Raw genomic sequence first — 13,714 nt, 5'->3', positions numbered from 1 at the left:
AGGCACTGGGCTTCTTTACTAGCAGTTTCCATCAGCAGCCAGCCTGAGAGCTGCCTGAACACAAGGCACACAAAGATTAAACAGTGCATTCAAGCTCTGGACTCTGGTGTGTTTGGTCTGCCCAAGCACTGCAACTCTCTCTTGGGCTCTGTTCTCTCTTCTCCACTCTGTCCTGGACCCTCCTTGAAGTTGCTTACATTTTTCCTGCAAGATCAAGATCTTTCTAAGTCATAAGGCACTGAGCACCTTAAAACCGAAGGAACACATGGGCCAGGGGAATTTAGAGGTTCAGCCCCTACACGTGAGCTAGAGACTTTGTGGCAGAGTCTGGCAAATTGGATGGAAGAAGGGAGCTTGGAAACGCTGTTAACCTTCAGGTGAGTCCTGTTTTGTGTCATTGGCCTAGTACTCTGCTCAGGGGAAAAACAGATTATTCCCAATAAAAATCTAGGATCAACAGCAAAAGACTCTGCATGTTGGATTTATTAATCCACTTTCCCTTGGTCTTCTTGCTCCAGGCTTTCGAAACAAGATAACTGTGTTACTTGGCTGGCTGTGAGGAAAAGAGGTTAATGCTGAAGACTACACAAGGTTGTGCAATTAGACAATTTCTTTGTAGCATAATGTAGGTGCCAAGATGACCTCAGAGCCTTTTTTTGCCATTGCAGAAACATCTTGGACAAGTTTTCTCAGCAGCTGTGCATTAGTTTTCTGTATTAAACGGGCTGATGATAAATTACAACAGCTACCCAAAGATCTTCCCATCACTTGGGATTTCTTCATGGCAACTTTCTGTCTTTCCTTCTTTTCTCTTGCCTCCAAGGACTGCTTAGCAAATATGTGCCATCTGGTGGGAAAGCAGATGGGGGGGATAGTAGAAGTTATGTTTGATGGATTCATGCAAAGATTGTTCTGTCCTTTTTCTAAAAAAAAACAAAACACACCACAGAAAACCCAAACCAACAAACAAACAAAAGCAAACAAACAAAAAAAAATGGCTTTCCTTGTATTTCTTTTCAGGGAAAGAAGTTTCAGGTTAGCAGTGTCCATGAGGAAGATGGAGGTGTGCATATGCCACAGTATCTGAAGAGAGAGAGGAGATATTTTTTTTTCAGAGCTCATTATACAGGTGGGTTTTTATTATTACTGTTTTGCTGCAATTTAGGCTTTTAATTTCTATTCAGGTTAATCCCTCCCACTTGTACTACCTCCCTCCATACAACAGCAAGTTCAATATATGGTGTTTCTGCTTGCTGGGAGCTCATGGAAGGGGCTAATCCCAGTGCTCTCAGCTGCCTGGCAGAGAACACACAGCTGCTCGGCTGACTGCAGAGACTTCCACACCAGCAAAGTGCCCAGCTGCTGGGCACCATTTCATCACTCACCCCCATTTCCTCGGCATACTGAAAAGAGCCATGCATGAGAATCTGTATTCTAGAGTAGCTGTGGTTAGGAGAGGGGGCTTTTTGATTGGAGTTTTTTTGTAGATTTTCTCCCCAAAGACCAGCTGACTTTAGCTGTAAGATGTGTTGCTGGCTTTGATCTCCTTTGATTAACTGCTTCTTCTGCATTTTCTGTGAATTTTTTCTTTCTCTTTAGTGCTAGTTCTGTGGGAAGTTAAGTGTGAAGGCTGTTGGTCTAGTGTGAGCAACTAGCAAAAGCTACATTCTGATTAGGTACATTTATTTTTCCAATTGCTTTCTAGGGATAGCTGGAGTGTCCATGTTTTCTTAACTGAGGTGTGATTTTTCACAGTGAAGCAGATGCTCTTTGTCATGGAGGAAAAGGATCACAGACTCCCCTTCAGCTGTGTTTCTGTACCCATGTCCTGTAATCAATGAGTCTTATACTCGCTTGCAATGTGAGTCCCAAAAATTTTCATGTGGCATGATGAATTTTCTTGCAAGAATTTATGGCTCTATTTGCTCTCTTAAGTACCTGTTATGAACTCTTAGAAGTGGTCTGAGGGTCCCAGGAGCCCTGAAGTGGCAGATTGAAAACATGGTTTGCAATTGTTTGTGAGCTAAGCTCAGAGCCTAAGTATTTTGGCTGGCTTCTGAGTTTTGCCTTTTCTTTTCCCTTCTTTCCAATGCAAGCACCCCTCTCAAGAGACTTGGAGACCCCCAGTCTAATTTTAAGCTGCTAAACCAAACCGAGTGTTTCTACAATGATGTTGCAGGCTTTTTGGAACCTGAAACATGGTGTGAGATTTAGGCTAATACAAATGAAAAGCACATTTGCTAACCTGGCCTTCAGGCTTACTGTGAGCAGAAGTGAGGTCTAGAGGTGAGGTCAGTGGCACATAGCACGTCTGAGGTGTGAGGGCATGGAAGCATGATCTTAGGGACATGCATGGGAATGGGGCTTTCCAAGCAGAAAAAACATTGCAAGGCCAGCCTGCTTGGGCTGAGATTGATGATGAACCAGTATATTTTAGAGCTGCTGTATATCTGTTACGTATATTCTGCTCTAAAGCTGGCATACTGCATGGTGTGCCATGGTAGGAGTAGCTTGTTCACAGTTCAAAGGAAAAAACACTTCCAAATGTCAAGAGGTTTTTCTGACCAACGGAGAAAGGGATGTGAGAGATTCAATGTCTGTGTTTATCTAACATTGATTTCCAACTGACAAATGAGGGGGATATTTTTAACAATGGGATGATGAACTCCTGGAGTGGTTGCCTAAGGGATGCAGCAAGCTCTGTTACTTAAATCCAAAGTATTGGTTTCAAATCACTTGTCTGAAGGAGGCAATCCAGCTCAACTAGAAGTTCCTGAGCTCACTAAAGGACCACCACGTGAATTTTCACATCCACAGGTAAGTGGGAGGTCAGATTAGATGATCACAGTAGTCTTTTTTACTTTCAGAGTTGAAATTCTTGAGCATGTACTTTATAAAAGTGAAATCAAAAGGATGAGAAAGGTCTTAAAGCCAAATGTTGCAGCCAAACCCAGTTATCAGGACTGCAGTTCAAATGATCTGTGCCCTTGCAGGGCCAGAAGCCTTTGACCACTGATTATGGCAAAGGATCTAAGTGCTAGGAGAAGTGAGAGGGCTGCAACAAAAGGGTTTCCAAGTGCAGGAATCCTGAGTTTTCCCCACATAGAGAAAAGACTGGAGAGAAATGTGAATTGTCTTAGGCTAAGCTACTATGGGCATTTCAGAAGAGGACCTCCCAGAAAGGTGCAGGACCCACTGTGTTCACAGTTTGGCTGCAGGGAATGGAAGAACAGGAGTTACAAGAAAGCCACAGGGATGACTCCGAGTGGAGATGAAACGGAGATGGGCAGCTGCTGCCAAAATTATGATTTCCCTCAAAGCCCCTGTTTCCTCTCCTAGCACAGCAGACACCACATAGGTGGGTGTGAAACAGGTAATCTCACACCTTCAGTACTTCCCTGCAATCCCTTGTAAGACAGCAACAAGAACCCTTGCTCTCCAGTGCAGCAAGGAGGGAGCTGGCAGCTCCATTAATGAGTGTTTGCAGCCAAGCCTGCCTTGCATCCAACACACTCCATGCATACAGGTTATGAATAATTTCTTCCCTAAGAAATGAGCCCGGGTTAAAAATAGCCTCTGAATTTAGCTGTTTGCTGCCTCCTTGCTGCTCACTGAGGCTGAAGATGTATCAAAGTGCTAGCAGAAATTTTTAATGTGGAAATGTTTAGGAGCCAAAATTGTTTGGCATTTCTTGAAAGTATGGCAAGCTCTGGGGACAGTTGTAGGGCAGACAGTGGAGTCTGGTTTTGTTCCTTACCCTGGCCTGAAGGGAACCTGTCTCCCAGGTGAACTAAAGACACCTTCTTCATTGTCCATTCCAGCCTTGACTTTCTCCTGAGGCTGTCAATGAAGGGCCAAATTAGCAGTACGTGGTTTTGTAATGTGGCACCTTTCCAGTTGGGGTTGGATACATATAAGATTTTTTAAAGCTACTAAACAGACAAACTGAGCTTGATACTCTGCCTGGTATATGGGACAGGCCCCTGTGTGTGACACCTGCTACCTGTTACCATCTGTGGTGAACTTGTAAAAGCAGGGAACTTGCTGGGAAGGTGTAAGGTAACTTGTCTATCCCTGCTTCTCTTCTGTGGGATTGTATCTGCAAGGAGTGTGTGAAGCTGGAAGGGTTGCAAGTTTAGGATCTGAAGTATGCTGATGCTTTCTTGTTGATTCTCAGCTCAGAGTTTTCAGGAGTTTGCCACTGTATGAGAAGCAGGGACACAGAAAGCTGGCAACACATGAGGATTCCCTCATCACCTGCTGACCTGAAGGACTTAGTAATAGCCTAGAAGGGCACTGTAAGTAATGACATGTTATTGCTGTTTGTAATTAAATAATCTGGATTAAGCCCAAAGAGTATGACTAAAATTTTGCAGCTCACGCTGTGGTGAAGAGAATGAAACAATAAGGTATTTACTTACTGAATTGTAGTGCAGTGGTTTTTAGTCTGATCAATCAAAGCTCTTTGGGTGGGCAAGGTTTAGCAGATCTTTTCTGAAGAAGAGTTGAAGACTTCTGGTGTCTGCACTTGGAAGGAGAGATGATAGGGGGAATGCAGGAACATAAAACATCTCCTGGCACATCAGGTATTAAAAACTTTGTGAGGGATGTCCTGTTTGAATTTCTGGCATACAGATCCTCACACGGACAAGATCAATCATTGATGTATGGTGTTGGAGGATGAGAAAATTGATTTCTGCTAACTCCAGAAGGGGCTGAAATAGATGCCAGTTATGGAGACAGTTTAATTGGAGCCTGAAAGGAACTGAGAAGCTGTGACACTCCATCTATATTATCAAGGTCATGGCTGCACCCCAAGGCAGGAGTTATCACCACACAAACCCTTTCCTCCTTCCTCAGCACTTTGAAAAGATGCCATGGTTGTCTTGGGTTTGAACCTTTTGAGCCTGAAGTTTGTGCCTCCCAGTGCAAATCTGAACAACCCTTTGCTCAAGTGCAGCTATGCCGTTGCTGTGGTGACATCCTGGAGTATCCTTTCTGCAGGTGCTCTCAAGTCTTGTCACTTCTTCCCTTCCTCAGCTGCCAGAGCAATGTGTGCCCTCAAGTCTCACTCAGCCCATCTCCCTTGTTTTGTGCTCACACTTTGTCTGCTCCCAACCTCAGAGACTCGGTATAAAAAAGGATCCAGTTTCCAGAAATCACAAGGTTCTGTGTCTTCCACTTAATTATTGTTTTATTTTAATAAGCAGTTATGTTTTGAAGGCAACTCAAGGCTCCAGGCATTAACCACTTATCACCTGCTGAGTGATTTAGAACTACTGAAGCACATCCCATTTGCAGGTTGGAATAAGGCCTGAATCCTATCAGCAGACAAATGAGTTCAGAAATACTCCATGTTTGTAACTCATTGCTTATGGTTTCATCTCCTGGCTCTCAGAGAGGGCCCATTTATGTGCTGGAGGGGCTGGAGGAATGTCTGTTCCCTTGCTGTTCTGATAAGAAGCAAAGGGCTCATTAGATGCTGTGAAAGAGAGAAGACTACCTGCTGGCTGCTCTGTACCATTTACTTTGCCAAATGTCTTACACAGGTCTCTCTCCACTTACAGACCACACACCCCTAGCTACTAAATCAACCCACAGCTCAGGTATCCCTCATGTCAGAGATGCAAATCACCCCCAGGGTGAGACAATTGTAGGGGCAGGAAGCCAGTGAATCTCAGCTCTAGAACTGATATGGAAAATAAGAGTCTCATGTGGCTGAGATGTTAGGTACAGTCATTGGTTTGTCTTCAGGACTTTTTATTACCTACCAAGAGGCAGTTTACTCAGAGTGCTCCAAAAGCATGAAACTCACTTTCTGTGGCAATTTGCAGGAGTAAACTCTGAGAATTTTTGTAGATTGCAAGGTGCTCTGAGCCCTGGCTCCGCAGAGAAGAGAGACCTGGGCTATCAAATGCTAGCTGGCTTTCTCTTGGAGCTTTTATAACCGAATGGTTTGGTTTTTGTCCTTCCTCATCTCCTTGATTTCCAGGTGGCAGAGTTAGAAACATATTTGAAAACATAAACCCATTATATCTTCACTATTTTTATATAACACGTTAAAAATATGACACAGCAGCCAGGCCTGCACTGCACTCCTTAGTTGGTGTGTGCTGTAGAGCGTTCTTATCAGCATTATCTACAGCTTCAGTCAGCACATGGGCCATATGCTCCAGGGTGTACGTCCTCCAGGCATTGACTGAGCCATTTAAAGACTATGGGGAGTTTTTGAACGTGTTTAAATCTTAGGGGAGATTTGAAGGCAGTGTAACCACCATCATCCCTCCATCACCAAGGTGAGGATTGGCAGTGGGAGCCACAGCTGGGGTGGCAGCAGCTGAGGAGGCCTGGGCTGGGAGCAGCAGTGGGAGGTTTAACCATGGTGTGACTGACACCAGGCCTGGGGCAGGAGGTCCTTTTCCATGCTGAAGAGGCTTATTTAAAACTGTAGTTGCTCTGAATTAAGTAGGGGGCAGAAGTCTCAGGAAAAGCATGCTGTTACCTGTCATCTGAGCTGTTCTGCTCTCGTTTTAGAGCTCCAAGTTGTTGGCTCATGTAGGTAATGCCTCCTGGCCACTTCTCCACATTGCCCATTTTTCCAAACAGGCAGAAATGAGAAGAGCAACTTCTTTTTGGAAAAACAGCCATTTCTAAGCAACAGCCAGCCTGAATTACATGTCAGAGCAGCACTTATTATGTGCATCATCAGAATAGACCCAATAAAAAGCCTCATTTCTCTTTATTTCTTTGTGAGTTTACCTCCCTTGTCCATTTGACCTTCTATTGTCATCCTCTGTTTCTTTCTGGCCCTATGTTTACGCTGATTTAGAAATCAATGGTTCCAGCAGATCTCTCAACAGAGAGTGTAGGACATCCAGAAGAGTATCTGTATCCGTGTCCAGAAATGTGGATCTTGCAGGGGTTGTTCCAGCCCTCCTTTCGCTTGCAAGGTTTGGACAGTACTTGCTTTGTGTTTGTCTTATCCCCTTCCAGCTTCAGGCTCCCTGGAGTTGTGATAAGATGCCTCAGCTCTTTTCCACAGCCCTTTCTGGTGTTCTCAGCTTGGATTTGGGGCACAGCTCAGCAGTGTTTATTTACCACATTCCCTCCAGGCAGGGGACAGCAATGCTAATATTGCAACAAATTTAGCAGAGCTCAGTGATAGGATATGACCCAAATTGCAGAGGAGAAAACTGAAATTCCTCTGGATGATAAATTCTATTAGAAGCAAATAAATAAAAAGGCCAGGCATGAGAAGGACATATTCTGGTTTTTTTTTTTCCTTTTGTCTTAGTGTGATTTGAACATAATTTGATGGGGCTTAGCTAAGCAAGCTGTGCAGAGACCCTGAGGAGTGTGGCTATGTTTGCTGAGAACTCAACGTCATACAGCCACAGCAGTAGGAGAGGAGGTGTGGATGAAATTGCATGGAATCGGATCTCTTTCTCCCTGTTGGAAGCTTAATGAGATTGGAAATGCACTTCAAATCAAATAGACATAGCTGGACTTAAAGATTTTGGGCATTTTTATTTTTCTTGCCCTTCTCCAGGGCAAAGCTCGATGAAGAGAGCAATGAAGATGCCTTGGGACAGACTTCTGAAGACAGGACCAGGTTCTAAATGAGTGTGCAGACCTGCCAGGGGGAGATGGTTCAGGGCAAAATGGAGGAAAATAATGGACAAATTCAGTTACACTTGAGAAGAAGCAAAAGCTTCTCAGGTGAAGGCATCCAGCTGCTTATTATCAATATTTAGCATAAGATCTATCAATATTTATAATGCATCTCTGCTTGATTTAGGGTTTATGCATTCCCTTCACCCTAGTTATTTTGTTTCCCTGCAACTAGAAAGCAAAGTTTCTTTGAAACAAGATATTTTTTCAGACAGCTCAAGGAGTTCCCTTACTGCCCAGCACTCAGGGTGAGAGTGAAATATTTGCAATTCAATTGGACATGCTTTTAGGGCTCCATTAAGGAGTGTCAACCATTATCAAAGTGTGGAGCAATTATATAGTTGTTAGTTCGTGCTTGAAAAGCCTGAGCTTGCACATTTAAGATAGCAGAGATACAGGGCTTGGCCTGGCTAGTGATGGCAAAAGATGCATTTCTGAGTTGCACCAGAGTAAGGTCCAAAGGCCATTGAAAGACATGACCCTTTAGAGTTGTAAAATGCAGATATTAAAACTGGAGGTGAATCTTGAGGACATTTAATAATGGTGAATCCATCCTCCTGGCACTTGTCCTATGGAGTCAATACAAATATGTTTCCTAGAACATTTCCTCAAGTGTGGTTTTTTTCCTGTTGCTGTTGAAGTGGGGTGACATTTTTCATAAATAGTCTAGGTGGATGTGCCTGAGGCAATACTGAAATATATGTTCTTCAGCTTATCTGTCTCCATTGTTTCTATGCAAGGCTTGGGCAGGGGGATGAGTAACTACTCAGTAGTGTATCCAAGCCACAGGGGAATGGCTGGTGAAACAGGAGGGACACCTTGATAGAAGAGCCATTTGAAGGAATATTAATTATCAGGCAGCTAGTTCTGGACAATTGAATCTCTACTCCAGATGTTCCTATTCTGACTAAGTGCTTTAGCAAAATGCTTAATTGATTACTATCTTGTGAGCTCTGTCTGTGTGTGATAAAACCCAAGACTGCTGAGCTAGACGGATTGTCTGTTGATAGCAACACAGTGCAGTGAATGTTTCTTCACCTTCTTAAACATATGCTTTTTTATCATAGGGAAACCAGGCCAGTTTAAAAAAATGGTCTTTAATTTATAATCTTTATTGTAGTGTCATGGTGCTGATTAAAGTCATTGAAGGCCCCACTACACAGGGATGAATTGAAATGGAGACACCTGTATTTGCTCTGAAAGGCCTCTGAGCCGTGTTTAATGGGGAACTGCAGATATAAGGCCTTGATTTCTATATGTCTATATAACAGGTGCAAGGACACAGGGGCAGATTAAAGAAGAAATAGGCCATTGGAATAAAATGAAATCAACCTGAGCTTTTGCCCCAGGCTGTAATTGAACTAGAGCTGAAGTTCAAATAAGAAACTCTTTTATTTTTTTTTTTCTTTTTTTCCCTGCCCTTTGAGCTCCAACCAAGCTCAGAAATGTCAAGCATGTGTAAGGCTGTCTGACACCTTTGCAGAGGTGGGCTCTAAGCACCACAAGGTAAGGGAACATGTGTAATAGGTGAAGTGATATTTTGTAATGAGATTATAAGGACCCAGAGATTTGACTCATGTTCCTGCAGCCGGATGGGAGGAGGGATTTTTTGCAGACCAGATCCAGCTTCTGGTGAAATTGGATATATTTTCATTTAAGTTCAGTGGAAGCTGGCATGACCCTAATAGAGATGGTGCTCAAAAAATGGTTCCTCTCATGGTGATTAATAGGCTTAATATGAGTTGATCCCATGTGGTTTCTCACTGGAGCAAACACACTAATTTTAATGGAAACACCCCTGGCTTTTGGGTCTTATTACTTTTCCATACTACAAAAGCTAAACTGAAAGTCTTTGAGGAAGAATTGTAGTTCCATGCTTCTGAAAACATTAATGCTTTCACTGAAACTATGGAAGGTACTTGATGGACAAGAATTCTATACAAAACAGCTATATTGCTAGGTAATGCTAGTGTATTGTGCTGAGAGCAAGTTTTGGTTTATTTTGCCTTTCCTCTCCAGAGTTCCAGGGCATGAAATTCTGCCATATTCAAAAATTGTTTAAAAACTCAGTGCTGCCCATGGCCATTGGAAAAGGACAGATTTAAGAAGGGAAAGGGATCTGAACTTGATTTGCTGGAATACCCAAATACTCATTCCTTGCTGTCTGGTTATGCTGAATGCTTTTGTTCCAGGCAAGGCTGCTCATCTGTGAGCAACAAACTGATGGTACAAGTCTCTGCACACAACCTTTTGTTCTTCTCCATCTGTGGCTTCAGAAGGTTCACAGCCCACTTAATTGGTAGGCACTATCTGGATATGCCAGTCTCTGCTATCTTTGATGTGTGTGGAAACAGGTAAATAAAGGTGAAAAGCCAATTAGAGAGCAACTGTAGAGACTTCATAGTTATAATATGCAGAAATTTAGGAGTCATTAATTTGTTCTTTTAAAAAACAGTATCAATTTTTAGCTCTCAAAGGGGTTTGTTTTCTAGGGATTAGTGACAGGCTGTGCTGCCAAGGTGTGTAGGCTGATTTTGGAGAAGCATCCAGCCAGCTTTCATGGAGGCTAATGTCTTGCACGCTCCTGGGAGCACACTGGCAATGGGAGACTTCCTATTAGACTTGGGCTGTAAAAAATATAGCTGAACTGTTTCTTTTTACAGAAAGTCCTAATCCAACCAGCTTGAAAGGAGCAGCAACTCTGGAAAAATCCAAGATGTCTTGGCTTCCCTTCTGGATGACAAACAGAGCATGCTTCCTTCTGAGAGCACTGCTGCAGACAAGAAGGGCATCCTGGCATCAGGGCTTAAGGGACAGGAGCTATTTATGTACAAAAAAGTGGGATTTATTTCTTCTCCATACAGCTACCTGATCCCATTTCAAATGCCATTGATCCTCAGCAGAAACTGTAACCTTCTAGGCCATGAACTCACTGGCAAGAGCTGTGCTCTGTCACGGCTCACGTGGGACTAACATCCAAATACCCAGAATGTCACAGACTCGGATTTGGGCATCAAATCTGTGCCTCTGGCAGGGACATGTCAAATCCTGGGCTGAACCTCTTCTGGTTTGTTAGTTCCCAAGCTCAAAATGACAGATGGTTCCCGCAGCTAACAAACTGCTGCTCCAAGAGAAGAGATCAGTGGGAGCAGTTGGACATCGATGAGCAAAGGCCGAGAGTCTGCTCCACAATGTTCAGGGCTTTGCAAGAATAATTAGATCTTGAAATATGTCAGTCCTGCATGAGACAAACCATCAGCATAGGCTAGGAGCATGTTTTCATGGGAGTGTGAGTATGTGTGAGTCTGTGTGATTTGTGCAAGAGCTCCCTAATGCAGCCGTGACCCTGCATAGCCATATCTCAGTTTGTAGACTACAGGAGTGGGATGGAAATGATGAGAGAAGGAGAGACTTGCTAGCTCCTAATTTCAACTGCCTTCACCGCTTCTGACTTCCATAAAACCTTCCCCCACAGAGCTGCAGCCAGCGTTGCTGCTATGAAGTCAGTGGGGAGCAGAGCTGGGGTACATGAATATTCAAATAATAGCTTTCCTTTCCTGTCAGAGAAGCTGTTGGTTATAAATTGCCATTTGAGTGTTTTGAGATAATAGAAATGTTATATCTGTATTGTTTCTGTTTCTGCCATTTTTCTTCTCTTGTCTCAACTGTTTTCATGCTCTAAGGAGGAAGGAGGCAGAGGAAGTGTTGAGGTGACCAGGGATGACTGTAGAAGCAGGGAATGGAGGGGTGATCACATGAAGTGGATTTGCTGGTCTGAACCATCATGGTGTGCTGAAGCCATGCCTTCTGTTTGCATCTATGCATCCATGTCATCCAGGGACACTATGGCAAGCAACCTCAGCCAGTCACACCTGGCTTCTGCAGACAAGTAAAGGCTGGGGAAGTTTCCTCTGGTCATCATCTCCACCTTCTCAGGAATGAATCAATCAAGATGATGAAGAGGAGGATTTACTGACTGCTTTTGTTCTTTCCAGGTTCTATGGCAAAAATTGCAGCTTGCTTTCAAGACAACTGTAATTTTGTCTTCTAAATTCCTCTCTCTTCTCCCCTCCCGTCTTCTCAATATTGTCTACAAGAAGTATCCAAAATCCTTGCGGTTTTTATTCTTTTTTTATTTCTTTCTTTGGTGAGAGCTGGCTCAGGATCCATTTCCTGTCCCTTTGTGAAAAAAACATGCATCCCATTTGTAAACATTTTCCTTTAGGATTTGATGTAGGAGCTTGTTGAAGATCTGGATGTGAATTCTGCTCTCTGCTCCATTGAATGTGACTGCTGCCATCTGCCAAATTGGTGGGATCATGCAGGCTCTATTGTTGTTGGTTGTGAGGCCAACATTGCCATCCTTGAGCCTGTCTCTTTTGAAGGGGTTGGCATGACTACCAACTTCACCCCTTAATTTCAGGCCAGCCTTTCAAAGGGAAGAGCACTACAGTTGTTCTTGCACAGCCACTGACCCTCCAGCGTGACCTCATTGAGAATCAGGTCAATGCTAACACAAAATAGGTGAAACTTTGCAGAGCAGAGAATACCCAGGGGGACTCAAGACTCAGAGAGCAAAGTGTTTTGTGACCATCTTAAATCAAATCCACAACACAAGCAGTTTATGGTAGCATGCAGGCCTTGGAAGATGGGAGAACAAGGTGAGAAGGGACTTAAAGATCTATTAATTGCATTTGTGTGCAGTAAGTATTTTTTTCCACCCCTGTAGAGGAAGGCGAATTGCACATAGGCTCATGGAGCCTGAGGCTGCTGAAATTCACGTAAGTTTGAATGCCAGACTTGCAGCTTGGGCTTGGAAACTCATCAGGCCTCATACCAGAGTACACATATTGATACTGAGTGCTGGAGAAGTCAACTGAGCAAAGGAATAAACCACAGAAACAATAGTTATAACTTCCCTGACCACTGCCATACCAGTGCCAGAACCACCACTTCTGCTTCAGAATCCATGGGGTATGTAGGGAACCTACTAAGCAGAGAGAGGCAGAGATGTTTCCTTTCATTGTTTTGGCTGGGTTGCAAAGCAGATAATCTTGTTCAGTTGTGCCAAATTCTCTCCTCAATTCTTTTATCTGTGGGGGCTACTGCTTTATCCTCTTCTGGTGTGCCAACTATTTTGGGGGCTGTGCTGCTCTCTACTGACCTCTGATTTCTAATACTGGAGAGGGAGCATTTTGAGGATGAAACCAAGCAATTCCTCTGTCTGCTTTTTGTGAGATATCTCTGGCTAAAAGCCTGGGAAACAATTTTCTTATGACCCACTCTTTGATAATGGTGGACTGTTCTGTGCTGCCACAGTCTCCCCCACATTCTCAGCTTTGACTGATAAAGCTCATCTGAGAGAGAAAAAACCTGCAGATCTACAGTGCTGCTGCTGGCAAAGGCCAGAGCCCTGCGTGGGGCCCTGGAGAGGGACAAGAATCTATCTGTTGAGCTTGAGCCTGATTTAATTCTTCATACAAAGCATCTTGGCAGCTGCCTAGATCTGACAGGTCGATAATAAGACTTTCCCTCAATGCATAAAGGAAAGTAATTTACATTGGCTTCACACCTCTGGCAAGCAGGAAAGATCCTGCCCTATGTTAGCGTGAGTGGGGAACAGACATGAGAACGAGAGCAGGCAGCACCAGGGGGAAAGGAGGAAGGTTTGCTCCATGCTTGAGCAAGCACGAGAAAATGCCATTTGGAAAATGCCAAGGGGTGAGACAGCTGGGCTTGGAATCAGCATTCTGTCCACGGCAGCTGTTTGGAGCAGCTTTCCAGCCAAATCCTGAAGGATCACTTTCTTACAAGGGGCAGCAGCACTACCTGATTTCACTTTGCTCCATTTAGCCCAGCACTCCTGCTGATATGCTGCTTGCTCTCCCTCGTTACAAGCACCACCATGAAGCTTCCCTAAGATACATTTTTTATGACTTGGTTATTAACCAGCTGATAGCTTCTAGGGAAGGATCATGGCTCTCATTGTGCAGAGAAGACCTCTCCAAGAGGTACAAGTATGCAATTTCCCAGTCTCTAACTC

This window comes from Apus apus, chromosome 10 (assembly GCF_020740795.1).
Source record: "Apus apus isolate bApuApu2 chromosome 10, bApuApu2.pri.cur, whole genome shotgun sequence".
NCBI classification, from domain to species: Eukaryota; Metazoa; Chordata; class Aves; order Apodiformes; family Apodidae; genus Apus; species Apus apus.
The sequence above is the reverse complement of the archived record's forward strand: the minus strand, read 5'-3'. Positions refer to the sequence as shown.